Raw genomic sequence first — 22,498 nt, forward strand, 5'->3', positions numbered from 1 at the left:
ATAAATTGGACAGACTTAACACATATTTATTAGCGTGAATTTATTTTTAGAATATTGTCAAAGTGCTGCCCTATAAGATTCCTTCAAGTAACTATTTATAACTGTATTATACAAACGATAAATATTTAAAAATATGACATGCATCTAACGAAATAATAAAGAAGTGGTTATGATGTTCGTATTGATTTTTATCGATATATTGTTAGAAAATGGATATATATTGAACTGATACGAAGTAAATTAATAAGCTTTCTAGACTTTTTCTCTGAGACTTTAATTGATAGTACACTAATAAAACTGTAGTGCTCTCTGAAGTAATTTGCTCTGATTACAATGAACTTCTACTGCACCACAACTTCTGTGTGGGCGCTTCAATAACCATCGCCACAGTGTATTTCATGTTTACTAGTGTCTCATAACAAAAGCGCTAATGCTGTTATTGTGCTGATGGAAATAACTAATAGTCACAGGAAGCAAGGTTGGAACTACGGGGCCTGAATTTCTCAGCCCCACCATCTCCATGCTGTCATGACAATGTTTTTCATTTTTATCTTTTCCAGCTATCTCTGAGGCAATCTTTGTGAAGACGTTTATCATTTTCAATTCCGAGCAGATAATTTTGTGTACAGTCCCAACACTGTCATCAAACTGTGACTTATCTCTAAAGATACACGTCTATGAATTCTGATGTTCTGATTTCCTTCCTCCTCACACACCTCTAATCATCCATCGAATACTTGTCGCTTTCCTGTCATCTTATATACGACTCACACTGATGCTCGATTCATACAACGGTTCCATGACCAGACCGATTCATTTCTTAAGTTACTGTGGAGTTTTCACAAATGTAAAACAGAACTCACACCCAGATAACATTTGTTGAATAAAGAAGACGTAAAAATGAGCCTTAAGAATGATGCATTCTGCTTTAACTGCCCATTAAGTTAAAAAAAAATAAGTGTCAGTCCACTTCTAAATTGTATAACATACCGAATTCTTAATGACCAGTTTGTTAACTTTGTAATTTTTTACAAATTATTTATTTAGAATAATAAATAAAAATGATTTTTAACATATCCAAACGTATTTTACGGTAACGGAAATGCAAATTGTTTTATTTTAAGTCTGGGGAATTTAAACCTATTAAAAACGTCTAACAGACTTGTATTACAATATTTTTACGATACGATTGTAAATAATTCTGACAACAATATGCTTGCCGGAAAACTATCACTAGTGAAGACAAAGTTATATTAAAATTCACATAAAAAGTAATCGTACATGGCATTGGAAAACACTAAGTACAAAATTTGATAGAACGGCTTAGTTAGGTTAATATCAGTTTCTTTCGTTTTCTTTCCTATATTTTATGTAATACGTAAATATTGCTCGTTTTTCTGAAAACATGAATATTTGTATATCCTAACTTTCACTAGCATGTTATTTTCTTGTTTAAATTATTTCTCGTTTGCCATTTAATATAAAACAGCTCTATTAAAAAAACAACAACAACATTATTTTAAATATTATTTTGGGAATGAAATAAGAAGCCATTAGCTGCGGACCTTAAATTATAAAATAATTTACGGAAAATTATTTAGTATTAAACCAAATTTATGCTATATTGAATTTTCTTTTTTTTTCAAATATATAAATTTAAAATGAACATATATAACCTAAAGAAATACATTGTTTATTGTACTTTTTAAGTTAAAGTATAAAATAAATGCAGTCAGGAATCTTTGACATTCATATTGAAATGGCCTACACGCAAAACATTTAATTTCCATGAATACCATATTATATCTACAAAAACGAAATCAAAAATAAAGGTTGTATTCTCTATTGAAAACCCATCTGACAAAAACCCCATCTGACGATATGGTGCTCAAATTTTCTTGTGACAATGTGCTCAATTACCAACCAAATTATCAGTCTAAAATTTTACTGTGATATCCGTAATCAGCATACTTAGAAACCTATAAAAGTCGACAAAGAAAATAAAAAAACACCATTAGACTCAAACATAAACAGAAGTTATATTGTGAATTATTTTTAACGAAATTTTATACAATTGTAATTGACTCAAAAACAAAAAAAGTTTATAAAGTATACATTGTAACACGCCGCGCTAGTAAAAGTGAAAATCAATTGTGGCCAAGTCATTACAGTCATCTAAGTATAATTATATTTTTACATCATATTCAGAAATTAACCAGAAATTCACACTATTTTTTATTTTATAATGCTATTAATATAAGTTACAATCAATATGGTAAAAAAGAGATGCATACCTAAATAAACGATATATAATGCAATAAGTTGTTTTATGTGCTGCTGTCGTTGGTAACTATACGTTCGATTCTGGCCAGAATCTTTCCCTTGTAACTTCTGCAATACTGCGAGGTAACCACGATTTTTTTTTTCAGAAAGTATCGTTTGAAGCGCTAATTTATTTGATATGCTGTTAGACCAAACTCCCACCGAAAAAGATAAACCGAGCAAGAGAAAAAGCATAAGCAAAATTAACAGTTAACGCATTTGGAAGAAGCACTCGCATATTAAACGATCTGTTTAAAATCCAGGCGTACAAATTCATGGCTAAACGATCAGCCTTCCTATCATATAAGCAAACGCATATGCCAACTCTTTTCATGCCTTGAGTGTAGCAAGATCAAATGCTCACAAACTTGTTCATCAGGCCTAGTGAGAAAAACTAATCGACCTCAAACTATGAAACACTAAAGAAATCTACCAATGTGAATAGAAATCTCTCGGCCCAACCAAAAGGAAAATTGCTCCTTTAAGATCCCTGAAAGTAGAAGACAGATACTGGGAGGCAAATGGAACGCGTAGTTGAACATTACACTGATTTGTATGACACTACATATCATTCAGGGACCAAACACTTACGGAACGGTACAAAACACTCATCACACTGAAGCAAGGCAAACCTCAGACTTAATGAAGCTATGCCAACCATCCCTGATACACACACAACACCAACTTCTCATTGAGTATTGTAGAGCAAAGTCAATCAAGCAAGGCATGCACAACTCCAAGCTCATCACATAATGCAATAATAAGGTTGATCGGCGTGATTGCAATAATGAGAGGAAACTCTCACACCTGAGACTGGTGGGGAAGTCTTCACACGTTTGCTACTTCACCGCCTAGTAGAACTCACAGAAGATCATACTCAGAATCCCAACGTGCCTTCAAGCTGAAGAGATCAACTGGGGACATTATCTTCTCAATCAATCATACGCTTCAAATGAGTGAGAAGAAAGGTAAACTGCATATGCCACTATACATTGTCTCCGTCGACCTCACAAAAGCGTTTGATCTAGTGAGTCGAGGCGACAGTTTTCAGCTCTATGCAAATAATTCCACACAAAAACACAAGCTATAATACAACACGAAGAAAACCTATCTTGATCTTTTACTTACTCAGAGGAGGAACTGCAAGCTCTTCTCAATAGGTTGGTCAAAGCCTGAATAATTTTCGGACTTGCCCGTATTAAGAAAACTAATGTCCTTGTGCAGTGCCAGAGAGATGCATTCCCAATCATCATTATCATTGGCGCCCCCCTAAAAGTAGTCCACATCTTCCAGTACCTTGGTTAGCCTATTACATTGAACAGCTCACTAAACCTGGAACTAGAAAGACCTATTGAGAAAGCGACAACCACTTTTTAAAAAAAAAATCGAAACATGTGTTTGGGACAACTCTAAGATTTACATAAGGACCAAGGCTGCTTTTTCTGGCAGCCAATTTGGCCTTTTGATGCAAAGCACGGACAAATGCTGAATGTCTTCTACCAATGGATCGGATGACGAACTCTTGAAATAAAATTATAGGAATGGCTCACCATCATCGTAAAACTGTAATGTTTTTATCTGACAACGATGTATATACTCCTAAGACACAGCCGGCTTCGCTTGCTGGAGAACGTTACCAGAATAGAAAATTGGCAGCTTGCCAAAACACATACTCTTCGGCGAACTAAGTTCAGGTAATTAAAAATAGGCAGAACCCAGGACATAAGTCAGTCTGATCGTAAAATGCTGTGCATTAACACGCAAAATTGTGAAGGATTTGCCCAAGACCGTGACCTATTGTGCTCCACTATTAGGTCCAAACTAGAGGACTGGAGAAAGAGTTTAGAAATAACCAATAGTTTAGACGCCAAATAAGGAGGCAAGAAATACCACCAAATGAGCCTATCTTAAACTGCGGCATATACGGTCGCCTATGATGCATAAAAAATGGCTTAATAAGCAATCAAATAAGCTGTAGATAAAACTAGTGTGCAATTGCATAGGGTTTCACTGCAGATGTCCGCTGATTGGTTTTTGGAGTTAAAATAAATCAAACATTAATTTCCAAGTTGGAATATGAGTAATATGTTATATTAAAAAGTCTTAGATTATTATTATTATTATTATTATTATTATTATTATTATTATTATTATTATTATTATTATTATAATTGTCATCATCATCAATCAATTATTATTGTCATCATCATCATCATCATCATCATCATCATCATCATCATCAATAATAATAATAATAATAATAATAATAATAATAATAATAATAATAATAATCTTATAAACAGAATTATTCTGGCATCACAGAATTATATACTACCAGACTATCACAACATTGACTGATGTCCTGAAAAACATCCTTGAACGTGTTTAGATATGCTCAACGTACACAGACCTTTCAGCTAATAAAAGATACTAAGAAAAATAAATGTCACATAACAACAGTAAAGCATGCCTCGGACAAAAATAGGAATCATGCCTATCAGAATTTCTGCGAAGACGAATTGTGGCTTACTATAAAAGTAATCTTAGTCAACGCAAAATACCAGGAAAGTTTTCAATACCCCGTTTACTAGTAAACAGATTAATTATTCATTTCACAAGAGAGGACAAGAATTGCACGCAATCTCATTCAGTTGTGTTTTGTGAAAGGAAACGATGAAAATAATCCCCAGTTAAAAGCCTCTGACATTGCAACACTAGATGCGGTTTGGTTTCAGCACATATATAAAGTAGCTTCACAAGCGATGCCACTATAGTACAGGTGCAAGAATGGAACCCTCTTTATCATTCCGTCAATATAAAGCTAAGAAAAGATTAGGCGTGTGATATTGTGGAAAGACTTGAAACTTTTTCGATTAATCACTTTCCTCTTTGGAGTCACGATTTTCATTATTTCATGACAGTGGAAGAGTATAGACATTGAACTCCCTCAACAAAATTTGAATTACACATACTCCAGCCAACGCTGAAACATGGGGATTTCTCTCGTATAAAATAAAGTGATATTTAAAGTCATTGTCACTCTGACCAGGGGATGTAGGAAGGAGCCATGAAGTCTACTATATATGCCTCAATGTTTCTCCTACCAGCATTATTTAATGAAATAATGAACCAAGTCAACTACCTATTAATTAAAGCCGTAGCTTGTTGTAACTCTACTTGGGTACCACAACATTGGATGCGTCAAATTGGGATTAACAAACACTCATGGCCAAGTCTGTCTACGGATATTACTTTAATTGAAAACATTTGGGGCCATATTAGTCTGGAATCCGCAAAAAAAACTAAGGATGCTAGCTTCTAAGTCTGAACTGTTAGTATTATTGCTTCAGACGTAGCAAGAAAGTCTTTAAGATGTTATTCTACAACGGATCAATACCATGCCTGGGAGGGTCCCAGGATTAAAAACAGCGAAGAGAATGTCAACTAAGGATTAGTTATTCCATTTGTGACAATATATTTTTGATTTTGTTAGATGAATTATTGAAATAATTTTGCTATAGGTATTTATCCATTTTTATCATATATGTGTACGATATCACGTATAGCACAATGGTGAACGGCTTTACGAGAGCCTATTTGAAACAATGAAAAAATATGTAACACTGTTTAAAATGCGGTTGCCATTTTTAGTGAAAAAGAACTTGTTTTGCAACAAAGCAATCAGTGATAATTTAATATGCAAGTATTCCTAGAGTAGTATTTTTTTAAATTCTATGTTATCTACGCTGGTATGTTTCGACTGTCATCATCCTGTTCTCATCTGTTAAAATGAAAAGTAGAATATACTAAATGATCAATAAAACAAAACAAAAAAAAGAAGTGTCGCTAAATTAGGAAAACCCACTTCTAATTACCTCTAAAAAAATCTCCAAAAACTTTATTTAAGTTAACAAAGTTTTAATATGGCAAATGTTCTGAAAAAGTAAATTAAAAGTTACAAAATTATCAAACAAATCACTTCTGATTACTTACAAAAATGTCCTTGAATGTCACTTCTAATAAGCTGTGAGAAATAATGATGTGTTTTCCAAATAATTCATTTAGCGTTTTAAATTTATGAATACGCCCTAGAAAAGTTACTTGTGCTTAATTACAAACATTTGTTATGAAATCATTTCTAATTAATTTTGAGAAATAATTTTGTATTTTAGATACTATATTAAATGTTACAAAGTTTTAATATTAATTTTATTTTATTCAATTTTATTGCACAAATACACAGGAGGGACCACTTCTGATGGCAGTGAGAGAAAATTTGTGCTAAACTATATATTTAATACTGTTACATGATAAGAGCTGACCCCTTTTCATGTAAGTATAAAAGAGAGATTTAGTTAAAATGAAAATAAAATGAGAGAAAGCAGGAATCGAATCCTGGATATATGTTTAAAAGAACAATAGGTTTAAATGGACTGCCCAGTTAATTGTTGATTCTGATGAAATAAATAATAAATAAACTATCATTGTTAGAAAGAATGTGGATAATAAAATATGGGTTGAATGAATTAGATATGTAGGTTGAATTCCTTTGTGAACACAACAAAGAAAAAATGGGAAATCAGAATGTTCGGAAACGTGCAGGTCGCTCATGTTGATGGCACGTGAATTGTGGTCACGTTGGCCGGACATACATGGATTTCTCTATATAAGAAGTGAGAGTTAGTTAGTTAGTTAGTTAGTTAGTTAGAGAGAAACTCAGAGGAGGGTCTATGGGTTGGAACGTCTAGAAGCGAGACGGTCACTTTGAAACTTAATATGTGAAGCTTTGAATTCTTGATGATGAAAACCACGGCCGGCCGTGAGAAGAAATAAACAATCAGCTGTTTTTGTAAACGTCGTCTTGTGTTGTGATTTTACAAAAAGGTAAATTGAATTGTTATTATATGTCTATATATCTGTGGTATTAAATGTCTTGACATACACATCTCATATTTGAATGTGAATTTTCATCTCATATCTACACTAAGACTGTCTGAACACTATCTCCTCACTCAAAGAGATTTCTTCTTCTACACGTCTAAGTATGAACAGTTTTAATATATATGAATCGCTTCATAACAGAAACAACAACATTCTTTATAAAACGAACAATTTCTCCCTTACAACATCTCCCTCTCTGAGTCTTTCAGCATCCCTCTTAATAAGGATCTCTAAGAAACTCTCTCCTCAAAGACTCACTTTTAAAACCCTCTCAATGAAATCCCTATATAACAATACCCTGGAAATGTCAGTGTTGATTAATCATGAAAACACACAGGAAAATGTACTTACAATAAGGCCCTGGAAAAATCCTCTCCTGATTAGTTTTAAAAGGCACGAGAAAAGTCACTTTTGATTAATTTAATATGCGCCGGAAAGTCACTACTGATAACAAATAATAATTCCCGCCACATCCACCACATCCACCACATCCACCACATCGCTCATCACCAGCGTAATTACATCCACTATCAGAGCAAAGGAAGCTACTACATCTAGCGAAGCCACCACCACCAATGCAGCCACGGACACCATTACATCCATTGTCACCGTCACCTTTTAGTTTTTTTGCCAGCGAATGTGTGATCAGTAAAGTCCTCACTAGCATGAACAGTCACCACTGTCAACACAAACACAACCACCGCCGCCAACTAAAAAACGACCGCCAGTCCCGCTACCACCACCATCCCTACTGCCACAACCGCCAATATCACTACCACTCCCACAACCAGCACAGCCGCTGTCATCGCCAACAAAACCACCGACTCAATCAATACTGCAACTATAACCATCATTGCCACCACTACCACCAGCATTGCAGTCATAACAACTGCAACTGCCACCATCACTACCACAACCACTACAATTACAACTGCCATTGCCATCATAGCAACTTCTGCAAACATTATTACTTCTATCTCCGATGCAATTCCAACCATTACTAATGCCACGACCACTACCATCTCCTGTTTACCACAACCTCGAATGCCACAACTATCGTCACCGCCACTACCACAACTAAGACCCTTACTTACAAGTCATTTAATTAAATTATGATCTACAGAAAAATTATGATTTACCACTTTATTGTTTGCTTATGTTATGCTTTTTCAACATCGGTGGAATTTCCACGGATTCTGCTAGTTTATACTTGGTTCGTGAATTTACCGTAAGGACACGCCGATTCCGATAGGAACAAGTATCGGCATCATTACCCAAAGGAAAGTAAAGTAAAAGGTATTAAAAGTTATACAATGAAAATGTTCTACGGTTCAGATAGAACATAAATTATAATTAAATTATAATTAAACCGATTTTGAATTATAATTACATATCCTGGCAACCGATCCTGCGTAATTATTAATATGACATTACAATCTGACAAAAATATCGGATTCAAACATAATACCGATCATGAAATTACAATAAGTAGAGTGCGACATTTCCAGATGCAGCCAATACACGTTGTTTACTAATAATATAAAAAAAGTAAAAGTATGTAAAGGATATTATCTATTTCCTTTCATTTAAAATAAATTATCTATTCTAGTTCCGTTCATACATTCTCCAAGCAAAACCTTTATTGCTAACTCGTATGGCATGTTCATTGCATGCATTACATTTTATATATAACAGTGCAATTATAAACGCTTAAATTTTTATATGAACTAGCAGGCTGCTAGCATCGCAGGATTGTGAAATACAATTAAATACATTTTTACTAATGCAGATCTTTATTTATTATTACCATATATATAAATATAAGGCAGCCTAATAATTGGAAAAATATGCCGTAATGAGTGTAAATATTTTTCAAAAATGACAGCCGTGCCACCACAGAGAATCGAAACAAAAACGGTACGCTAAGGAAAATATTGCAACGCTAAGAATAAAAGATGAACCAATTGATATTACGTAAATATTACGCAAGTATAAATGAGGTTGAATATGTACATGAATATAATACAAGTAATAGTTTACTAAAGCTTGTAATCCCATGAGGGAACAGAAAAAACCCTAGAATGAATGTTATAAATGAATATGAAAATTAGAAAGATTTGTTTCAAACGAATGAAATTCAACTGCGCATATATAACAGTTTATTTTTATAATGAGAAAAACGCCTTTTATGATGAATATCAATGCATAAAAATATCAAATTCATAATTAGATTTATAAGCTATTTTACAAGTAAAAATGTTTTCCACAACAAAAAAAAATGCTGCAAATCCTATAAGCAAATGTATATTGCCTCAGTTACAATAGGCTGATAAGTGTAATGCATAACTCCGATTAATCTAACAAATAACCTTGTTTTATAATATAATCATGCATTAATAATTATGTTCTCAGCACATTAAATGACAAAGAAAAACACGTACCCGGTTGCAAGACAGTTGAAGACAATTGCCACTTTGATGTAGGGGGGCTACTATCAGAGACACAAGCTACAGGGGTACTATGTAGGGAGTTGTGCCGCAACGTGTTGGTTCAAGTTACACTTGCACTTTTGGATATATATATATATATATATATATATATATATATATATATATATATATATATATATATAAAAGCAGAAATACCCGTCGTGACTGGGTTTAGAAACAGCCTACAGACAATGGACTGTGATTGATGAAAGTATGATAGGTTTATGTAAAAGATAGGTTTTGATTGTCAGAAAGTTTACCCTAAGACCAATATGATGAAAGTAAAGATAATGTTATCGAAAATATAATTTTTTATATCAACTTTGTTTTCATTCATAGCCAAGTATGACCAACAAAATGATGTTTCCTTACAAAGGGAAAATGTTATATATATATATATATATATATATATATATATATATACATATATATATATATATATATATATATATATATATATATATAGATATATATAGATATAGATATATATATATATATATACAAGATATAAATGTAGCCATAGTCAATAAAAGTTACTTTTATGGAAGATAAGTTCATTGGTTTGTATTTTTAAGAGTTTGTATTTTTCTAAAATTCACAAACCGGTCAAAACAAATAAAAAATGCAGCGACTTTGTAATGGAGATCCCCGTTTTCGGTTTGAAGGAGGGGTACTTGAGCATTCTGTGTTAACAATTTAAGAGAGTTCGGTCAATATTAGGTATATTTATAAACATATTTTTCTGTTTTCCGTTATGTTGTGCTTGAAGAATATTCGGTTATGCCATGTGTAGTTTATATAAAAATTAATTTAAGTAGTTATCGCCTTAAATTTCGTTTTAATTTCCGTTCGCTGAAATTATTTAAAGTAAAGTCCATTAAAACTATTTTAAATTAAAAAAAAACATGAACTGAACTTTTATTTACTATGGTAACATTTATTTCTTGTATATTTTTTTTCGGATAGTCGTTTGTTGGCTTTTCTGCTAAACACTCTTACTAAATAATATCGACGAAATATCGAAAAGCAAAGAAACAAAAGCCGTGTTGAAAAATAATGAAGTCTTACTTACTTTAGTAAAATAATCCGAAATAGCAAAATGGGATATTAAAAAAGTAAACACGTAATTAGATTAGTTTTTTAAAGCAAATAATCGATATAAATATGAATAAGAAAATGTCGCTCTTTTCAATCAGAACAACTTCGTTTCAGTTTTACAGCATTGAACGGTGCTGTATTGTGCCACCGGGTGCAGGGTGGTACTATTGTGAGGTAAATAACACACAGAAAGGGTTGCAATCAACTGAATTCCTTCTAGTACACTGGCAAAAACGCTTAAGTATATATATATATATATATATATATATATATATATATATATATATATATATATATATATATATATATATATGAGAAGGTTATGTAAATGTTTACAAAAAGACACGTAATTACGTGAGCAGGATTTTTCCTTATTTTGACACGATAACAAGTAACGTTCTAATTTTGTATTATTTATCTATTTTCGAAATAGTATGACATGCAAGTGTAGAAAGAAAACAGATTTATGCAAAATGTGTGCCAAAAATTGTTCAAAGTTCCGACTTTTTTTGGCTTTCACTTTAATAAGAACCCGAATTTATTCGACCCAATATGATTTAACTAAAAATTAAATAAAAACTAATGTAAAATAATATTAAAGTGTTATTGTGAATCCTTAAAAAAACCTTGTTAAACTTTATGACCTATTTTACATTCTCTGGAGATCAGGCGCGAACGAGCACCCCATAATTTTATCATACCATATTTCTTCAAACTGAAACAACTTTATAAAATTATACTTACGCAAATAGACGTGATAAGTCTGTATTAAAGTTTGTGCCATAATTCCATGGAGTACGAGCGCGAACCCAGACCCCAGAATTTTTTTATACCATCTTTATTTAAATTGAAACACACTTATCAAAGTATTCTTATGTACATCTATAGCAAAAACCCTTGTAAACGTTTTTTTTTTTTTCATTTATTTATTTCCATACTTTTGGGAGCCAGGCGCGAACGCAGACCCCCCCACTTTGAATGAACCACAGTTCTGCCAAATCAAACATACCCATTCCTCATCCTCAATACATCTTCTACCATTATATGTAATCAGTTATTTTTTTTAAGTAGTAAACCATATAGGAGGCTATTCGTGATCACACACACACATAAACACAGACGTTCAACTTCATATATATATATATATATATACATATATATATATAACTACTTAATTTACTCACATAAAATTAATATACGAAAGTATAGATTTATGCGTATACTTTAAGTATTTATTAAAAAGTGTTCAATACGTAGCTAGAGCTAGGTATAAATTTATAAAATATACAGGGCGATTGAGCTACACTGAATATTCCGTTTTTTATCCACTCTAGGACTCTTCAGGCTTATGAAGAGTCCTAGGGTGGATTAAACGCGGAATATTACGTGTAGCTTAATCGCCATATATATTTTATAAATTACTATATATATATTAATACATATATATATATATATATTTATATATATATGTATATATATATATATATATATATAGTAAGTAATATAAAATATATATGGCGATGTAGCTACACTGAATATTCCGTGTTTTATCCACTCTAGGACTCTTCAGGCTTATGCGCGAATTCTGTGGTTGTTTATCGTTTTTTATATGTTCCTCTTCTATTGAGATTTTAGTTATCCAATCAGCTTTCTAGTATCCACCGTACTCTTCCTATCAGCCAATGGACATTCATTTATCGGACAAAGGATCGTTTTTAAAAGTAGGTTAGTTACTTTTTTGTTAGTTTATATATAAATGTATATGTGTACATATATATGCACACACACACACACACACACATATATATATATGTATACATACATATATGTGTGATCGTTTATGTATATTCATGCTTATTTGATTTATTTATTTGTTTATTTTCCATAGTTTTTGTAAGTTTTAAAACTATTTTGTATCGCTTATTATAATAATAATAATAATAATAATAATAATAATAATAATAATAATAATAATAATAATAATAAACCAACCCCGGACAATAACAACCATACTATAAATAAAAATACTAATAAGGAACAGGATAAATGCAACTGTTAACACCGGACACTTTGCCCTGTTCAATATAAATGTCTAAAAGCATAGTTTACAAGGCAACGATATTTGCGAAAGAATACCCGAATAACAAGAAATATTACGTAGGTATGACTTCCTAAGATTTCAACACCCGATACTATGACCACAAAAGTACATTCAAAAATAAAACCACCGTATGAAAACAACACTAGCGAATAAATACTGGGAACTCAAAAAAAAGCGGACATTCGCCGGGAGTCGAATAGAAAATAATAAGACAAGCTACCACGTGTAGGGGCCAAGAAGACCAATGTAAATTATGCCTTCATGAAACATTTTCTATCCTGTACTTTAAAGAACCCCAACATCTATTCGACTGTAGAAGAGAAATAGCAAATAACTGTGTTTACAAATAAAATTCACTCTAGGATAGCGATACAAACTAGTTTATAACTAACAAATACAATAAAAAATACACAAATAAATAAATTAAATAAACATGAAAATTCATAAACGATCACACATATATGTATGTAAATATATATGTATATATTTATATATACGAGCTTATATGTATGTACATATATATATATATATATATAAACTATATAAAAAACTAAAAAAAACACTAACCTAGTTTTAAAACAGATCCTTTGTCCGATAAATGCACACCGATTGGCTGATAGGAAGGTCGCGGTGGATACTAGAAAGTTGATTGGAAAACTAAAATCTCAATAGAAGAGGAGCATATAAAAACGATTAACAACCACAGAATTCGCGCATAAGCCTGAGGAGTCCTAGAGTGGATGAGACGCGGAATATTCACTGGAGCTGAATCGTCATACATATTTTATAAATTACTTACTAGTCTACCTACGTATTGAGCAGTTTTGAAGTAAATATTAAAAGTTTACGCATAAATATATACTTTCGTATATTAATTTTATGTGAGTAAATTAAGAAGTTATATATATATATATATATATATATATATATATATATATATATATATATATATATATATATATATATCCTCGTTGGCAGAACTCGGAAAAGCATATATTTTGCTCACATACATATGAGCCAGCCCACCTACAATGTGGTTTGAGTTAACCAGGAGGCAGAACGTAATTTGCACAAACTTCGGATGTCAATACAAGCTGCGCCAAACAAAGTCTATGGAATACGGCCTTATTACCTACCGGCTAGCCCTACATATCTCCCCGTCTGAATTGAACGTGCCCCCATATATCATCCTGGGAATTTCTACGATATATATATATATATATATATATATATATATATATATATATATATATATATATATATATATATATATAGTCATCAACATGCAGTACTGTTTCGTAGTTCATAAGTGCGGCTAGACAGGCAACTACTTCAAGCCAGGATTGAAACCCGACCGTCTGTACGACAGTCAAGGTTCCTAACCACTACTCTATTGGCGGCTGCTGCGTGAGTCATGAGTTTAACGATGGTTTCATATTGTCCGAACTACCTCTGCTCGATTTGTTTACATAAAGAGCATCGCTTATACGCTAATTGTTATTCCTGTATTACTTGCCTATATGCTCAACTCAAGATGAGGAGCATGATAGCCATCCACATACAGTATTGTTTCGCTGTTTCACAGCTCATCAGTACGGCTAGACAGGCAACTACCTCAAGCCAGGATTGAAACCCCACCGTATGTACGACAGTCAAGGCTCCTAAGCACACCGCTATTGGCGGCTATACCAAATTTTATAGGTTATGTTTGCAATGAAAATAGAAAAAATATACCCAGCAGTATAACTAGGATTCACGTGTATTAGTCTGATTGATAGATTTTATAATTGACTGGATTAACTGCAATGTATAGCACCTGATAAGTTGTTTAGAAACAGCTAACGCGTCGTCTTAAAGCATTGGCTTTGCTTAATGGCTCTTTCGTCACATAAATATATTTGCTTTTTTAATTAAGCAACGAAAAGTGTTTAGTAAAGATTAAATACTATTCACCTTACATGAAGATTTACTTTGTGCACGTTTTCTTTTTTTACTTTTTTAATGTTTGTTTTTAGTATATAGTTTTTTTTTCAATATCTTTTCATGAGGCATCACCAGCATGTTTGTAAAAGTTTATGATATAGACACCTAGTTAGAAAATTGTACAATATGAAGGCGTGTGTAATTGTGTCAGATGATGCGTTAATCAATAGAAAGTCGTTATAATGAATATTCGTTTAACATTATTTTTTCCGTAACATATTAGAATAAGTTGCTACGTAATAATTTTTTCTTATTATAATATGTATTAAGTTTTATTTCCATATAACTACAATCCAAATACGGTATGGTGAGAATAGGAATTAAAGAAATGTTTCCGATACTTTATTCAGTCGGCATTTGCTCTCAAAAATAGATTTATGAAAAACTATACACGAAACATAAACACAACGCTGGGTCATTTAAATAATTTAACCAACATGTAATCGTATTTAAGTTCTTATATATGACTGCAAGAACCAGGTATTACAAACATTTTGGTTGAATAAAATCTGAAAATCTCTGTAGATAATTGAAATATTTATAATGAAAATATTTTATTCATGTGAAAAATATAATTCCAGAAAGCTATTGTTATATATTAATACGTGTGTCTCAGTGTTTGATTAATTCTGCTCATATAAAGTTGGCGCCTCATGTTACATTTTTGTGGCAATAAATTATAGTGAATTATTATAAAAAAAGGTCCATTTACGTTTCTCTCATTCTAATAATGTTGTTTAATAATAAACAGACAAGAAAATACAAAAATAATCATCGTGTTAATCAAAAGAATCTAACGCAAATTTTTGGTATCGCCAACCGCCTCTCCCTGTTTCCTTCTATATCTGTCGAGTCTAGCTCTGATTGAATCTCTACTTACATGAAAAGCCTATGTGTATCTGTGTGTCTCTGTGTGCGAGAGAGAGAGATAGTTTCCTATGGACTCTAAACATATGGTATGATTTTGTTATTTCACACAAATATATGTTATGCGTATGTGAGTGTTGTAAGGTACGTTTTGTATCGAAATGTACTTAACTAAATAAACACACTTCCATTTTGACAGCTCTTTCAAAACTGTTCATACGAGTTTTTATATATTATTTAGAGGAGTGCCTGCTTAATTGTGGTCTGATTTGTCTGAGAGTTTTTTACAGAATAATTTGGAATCTAATTTAATCGGTGTGCAAATCAAGTAGCGACGAATTGGAAGTAATGGGCAAGAAAAATTAATCATATTTTATTGAAAGAATATGAGTCTGATTCAATAAAACTGTGAGGAAACATGAATGAATCTTTCACAAAGTTGTATTTCCATTTCAGATATTTAACTGCCAAATATAAACTATGACCAATTACATTTATATTGCAAAAAATTATCATCAGCTGGGGCCGAGTAAACTTGTGTCAAGCATTATGTTAAGTGGAAATGTGGTTTGCGAAACAGTCGTTTAACCCGAATGCAAACACAACCCTGATTTTAACTCTAACTTTCAACTGATGCATTGCTACCTATACTTATTCTGATACATGCAAAAGCATTCACAAAAATAAAATAAATAGGCAAAATAAGATTAGCACCAAACAAATATGAAAAAAAATGTATTTCTGTATTTTTAGAAATTGCTTCATTCAGGTGTAGAAAGAATGTTCAGTTGAGATATGCAGTCTCAGAAAATACGTCAACTGCAATTATTTCTCATTTGCTTTTTTCTTCTTCTTCCAATATGAAATGGCTTAAAAAGCTATTTTTATTTCATGTGTGGTGAAACGAATTTTCAGCGGGAAAAGACGAATCGTAAACGATGTGATCATACGAGACAGATCGTCGGGAAACATTAGCGATATTTAATGGGGTGCATTTAGCCGAGAAGGGATATCATGTTTCAAATGAAAGCTGTACGAAAATGTAAACATGAAAAAAGAACATTCAGAAAAATAAAGAAAGAGATAAATCGCTGGATATGAGGCATGAGGAAACCTCAAGTAATGAATGTCATAGAGACTCACTCACACTTTCGCCAAGTTTAACATTATGGCATGTGCTAAAGTATGTATGCTATATGATTATATATAAAAGTGTATATATAAAAATACATGGAGAGAAAGATTCAGAGAAAGAGAGATTGAAGATAAAACATTTATATTACTATTGATATGAAATCATATGCCTGTAAATGTCCAAGTATTTGTGTGCATAGAATAAATTGCTAAGTTTAATAATCGTCCATTATCGAGTGTGAAAAAAAAGAGTTCTATTGACTATAACATAATATAAAACAGGTAACAAGAAAGCTCGAGTAGAATATGTATATTCATATGGATTAAATATTATATAAATATTTTCCAAATCTTACAGAATGCGAGGGACTTCATATTTGGATTAAATACAACTTCTAAATGCATATTATTTTAATTGGAATTAATTATTTAGATGTGTATTGTTTATGTTAATTTATTTATTGCGGACGATTATTCTCATCGGGTCCATGGCGCAGTTGATTGAGACGTTGAATCTGTACGATTCCAGAGAGCATTGTTTTAAAATAGCGGTTTCAATCCTACCCGAAGCCGGCCAGAGGCTTACTTGGCCAAAACCTGGTTCGACGACAACAACTACAGATGGCAGTGATTGCTGAAAATTCAGTTAGGAGATTCGAAGTTGCTATCCGTCGAGGTTACCACCTGACGAAGGTCAGAGGAATAGTTGGCCGAAACGTCGTGAAAACAACAACTAATAAAGAGAATAATCGTCCACAATAAGTAAATTAATATACACTTTTAAAGTGTTTAGTATTTGTTTATTTAAACACAAATAGTACAATGTATCGTAGCTAAATGGCGGTGCCCAAGAATATGTGCATGCACACACACACATATGTATATATATATATATATATATACATATATATATATATATATGTGTGTGTGTGTGTGTGTGTGTGTCTGTATGTGTATGAGGAATAATGCATGAATACAATTTTATGCGTTTTTTTTAAGAATCTTGTTTAAGATCAAATATTTTTTTTTTATCAGGCAGTGACTTTTTAGAAGTTTTATTTTCAAAATCTTTCAAAATAATGTAATGGTATGAGTTTGGTAAGGGTACTCTTTAAAGACAGTACTGTTTAAATGATTTACCTATTTTTGGAAATCTTTGGCGCCTTATATTTTTTATTAATTTCAGTTTAGAACAAAGACATGCATCTCTTAATTGAAACTGTAATGATTATAGTTACATTATCGTCAAAGCAATACCAGCATTAGGTGATAAAATCAATTGGTCTTTTCTTGGGGTATTTAAATACAGCATGGGGACTAGTTAGATGCATAGGCAGGAGACATTTTTCAGGCGACAATTCTCTATACAAGAATCAACATCTAAATCCTTATTTGTAGCAGAAAATAACCATTTATCTCTGCCATGTTGTTGCTTGGTTTCAGTCACACTGCTGTAATGATGCGCTGTCTGTTTGCTTTATTATGTACTTTGTAGTACATGGAAAGTGATTTAAAGTCCAAAAAAATTATATGCAATAAAGTTGCTTAAATCTCGACTCAAGAGATTGAATAAGAACATAGCTCTTTGCTGGAGTATGTAACTATATTCTTTGCTGTTTTAAAAATTGTGATATTCTGCGTCATACTTTACCCATCTTTGTTCTTGTTATCATGAAATTTATCAAAGTCAACCGCCAATTCAAGAGCATGAGTAAGTCACATTTTCGGGAATTTCTAAGGTATGAGAATAGTTTATTGAAACTATTCATACCATCATCTGTGTTTTTCACATTGAATGTACGTTATTATATAATCTTTATAAAATAAACAACGTCAAAACAACTATAACATTATAGTTTATATCTGATTAGTTTAAAACTTCTACCTCCGCGCTTACCTCGGGCTTGTTATCTTCTGATATCTATATATTTATTTATTTATTTGCATAGAAGTTACCACTTATCAAGGCAAGGAGGTTACTCTAGGATAAGGGTTTATTAGTGTAAAGTAGTTGATTGGATCTGTATCGTGTAATGTTTGGGCATTTAGTAAATTGGATGAATTCGCCAAGAATTTCCTTTTTACGTTTGACTTGAAGACTACCAAATTCTATATATATATTATTAAATTGGTAACCGTTATGTATATGAGTATTATGTATGAATTTAATTATTGCGGACTATTATCCCCGTCTTTCTACGTTGTTGTTTCACAACGTTTCGCCCAGTTATTCCTCTGCCCTAAATCAGATGGTAACCGACACGGGATAGGGAATCCGAATCTCCTAACTGCATTCTAAGAATTAATGCAATACATAATTGTTGTTTATGGAGGGCAGTAATTGCAATAAATAAATTTACTAAATACTAGTCAGCCTAGAAAGAAGGCAAACGAAACAGTTCAACATGTGCCAAGTTCGAATAAAAAGTGTTGTTACATCGAAGTTACGTTTAGGTTAAGACACAGAAAAGGAGTTTGGGAAATTATTGATAATGTCTACAGTTAGACGAGTGTTTTTCGGTGAAGTTTTGCAGTTTTTGTAGGAGAGAGGTGGCAGGAAAGAGAAAAGCCATTCCCTACTAGGTTACGAAATCGATTTGGCATTCTGTCAAGGCAGCCTACGATATTTATTGAAGCTCCTGTTCAGATGGGGCTACAGTACTCCATCCTTGGACGTACTTCGCATTTATATAGGTAGAGAACTGTATCAGCAGTGAGATATCTACCAGAGCGGTCCCAAGAATTTGTCCCTGAGGGATCCAACATTAATCTTCCGAGCTTCTGATTTCTTACCATTAACCACTACTCTAAAGAACCAATCAGAGAGAAATAATCTAATAGTTTCGAATACATTTCCACTTATACCGTAACAAGAGATTTTGTGAAGTACCCTTTATTTTTTACCCTACTAAAGGCCTTTGATATGCCAAAAGCAATTTCCCTTAGAAGTAATTCTCCGTCAGGAGATTCGCTAATCCTATGAGATATAATCGTTAGCCTATTTTTTGTAAATTTAGAAGACCGAAAACCATATTACATTTCATTAGGAAGTCTATTTTGTTTTTTTGATTATTTTTACTGCGGTTGTTGACTACTTCTCTATTTATCATAAATTCTAGTAATTTACTCATGGGACCCAAATAACGTATTGGCCTGTACTAAGATAAAGATAACTGATAACCTGAATTTTTAAATACATATGCAGAATAATTAAACACTCGAGATCGTGACTACGTTGATTCTTCGCCAATTGGTTTTACTATCACTATCTTTGTTCAACATAAAAACTAAACACTTAGCAGTTTATTTTCTTATATTAATCTGTTGTCAGTTCTCGGTTAAATACTTACGACATTCGTGTATATGTCTACTTTTGCTTGCAATGGTCTAAGAACTCGAAACTATCTTTGCAGCAATATCAACTAAAATGTAAATTTACAAATTCACGACAGAAAAGCTTTAAAAGGTATTTCATGATGATCAGATATATTATGGTGAACAGAAACATCGCATTAATTTAATATCATCTCATATTTATTTACTACAATATTTTCCTTATCACATTTAACAAAACAGAACTATACGTAAAATTTCGATATTTATGTATCTAGCTTTTTTAAATTTAACGTTGTGTGCAAATAAAATATAGGCGTTTGGTTTAAGTGTGTAATACCATGTAGATTTTTGAATAAATTTATCAATTACAGACTAAGCTGCCTTACTTATTTTATTTATCTGACATTCTGAGATTACTTATGAGCTTGTACAGAGTTTAAAACTGAAACATGTATGTGAGAAGAATCTTAATGAATATTTTAATTTATCTGTGTTGCTAGCATGGATCCAACGATGTTTATATAATGTACGTTTTTGAATCAGACGTGTGACATTTGATTAATTTTACTTTAAAATGGTTTTCTGCTTTTTCAACAACATGCTACTTTTTTCATCTTGATTCTTCCATATGTGTTCAGTCTCTGATAAAGTTCGTACTTTTAAGACTTCAATGTATTAGCATTATCAATAATGAGTGGATTAATAGTTCGGTGGGTGTCTAACTTGGAGCATGGAAACAACGTTTACTTAAAGGTACTCAATAACCTAAAGACAGGTTCCTAGAACATATTTTCTGGAATTTGCGGATGAGAACTTTAAGAAAAAATGATTATTAATTTGTATTTTAGTTTAAAATTGATTAATGCTTTATTTGGTGCTTTTTCTGGCAATATTTTGTCGATATGACTTACGCATCGGTGCATCCTTTTACACAGGGAAATTATTATGTTGCACAAAGAGAAAAAGAGCTTTAAAACATATAATCAGTCTATATTCGTCTTCTGGAAATTAAATCTTAACTTTCTGAACTGAGGATACACAGAAAAACATTTTTTAATAATTTAATCAATCCATCTGGTCATCGATGATGTACTGAGATAAAATAAATTAATTTAAATAAATATAGCATCATGTTGGAAGTTCCATATCGATTCTCGTTTTCAATATTCATATTATCGAGTTGTTGTTTTTTTTAAGTCAGGTAACGTAATGTGCTATTCGTACCATATAACCCAGTACTTTTGCATTGTCGGGTTACGGGCGAACTGATTCCCCCACTAGCTTGCCTTGTGAGGAGGGTGGCGAGTCTCCCAGAAGGATTAAAACATGACCTTATAAAGGGCGGATGAACCCTGCTTGGGTTCAATGGCCAACTTGCTCCACATTATATATATATATATATATATAAATATATATATATATATATATATATATATATATATATATATATATATATATATATACCGCTGTCTTAAGGGTATGCCTCTTCAGGCAAAGGGTAGGGGAAGGAAGAACCCCAAAATCTAACCAAAAGCCCCCACAGCGAAGCTTCCCAGCTTCAACCGAAGAGGGCAGCATCTGTCGGGCAGGCGACAAGACGAATCTTGATAAACTAAGAATCATGCAGCCTGATTACACCAACTTTGGAGAAGCTATCTGTTTCATCTGTTTGGAGTCGCAGTAAAACGATTGTGGGCCAAGCGTGTGTGTGTGGCAGTCGCGTAGCCACGACCACCTAAAAATACTTTAGCGACTGGCATTCTGTCGTCACCTTCAACCCCTAGAAAAACAAAGAACGCGAGTAACTCCTGAGTGCTGTGCGTGATGGGGGCAAGTCTGGATTAGCTGGAAGCCCTTAGCCCGCGACTGCACTCATACGGCGGACTTTATATGGTCGCTCTCTGGTGACAGCGCCGTGGCACCAGAGCTCAACAGCTATAACCGTGATTGGACTGCCCTTTTTTTGACCAATTCAGCTCACCCCATATGGGGGCACCCCTGGAAAAGGTAGGGTAAGCCTCAGTCACGGCAAAACCTGTCTGGTCAGCTTAGCGCGACTGGCGGACATCCAACTAATGCGATCGCAAAAACAAGAAGATTTTTTACCATAAGTGCATGGAACATTGTCACCCACCAAGATGTGGCGAACACGAACCGCCCAGAACGAAGACCAACCCTCGTCTGCAAAGAGCCGCCCGCGTCCATATTGCTGTGGCGGTTCTAAGTG

The sequence above is a fragment of the Euprymna scolopes genome, chromosome 8 (genome assembly GCF_053919585.1).
Source record: "Euprymna scolopes isolate OS-2025 chromosome 8, ASM5391958v1, whole genome shotgun sequence".
Classification (NCBI taxonomy): domain Eukaryota; kingdom Metazoa; phylum Mollusca; class Cephalopoda; order Sepiida; family Sepiolidae; genus Euprymna; species Euprymna scolopes.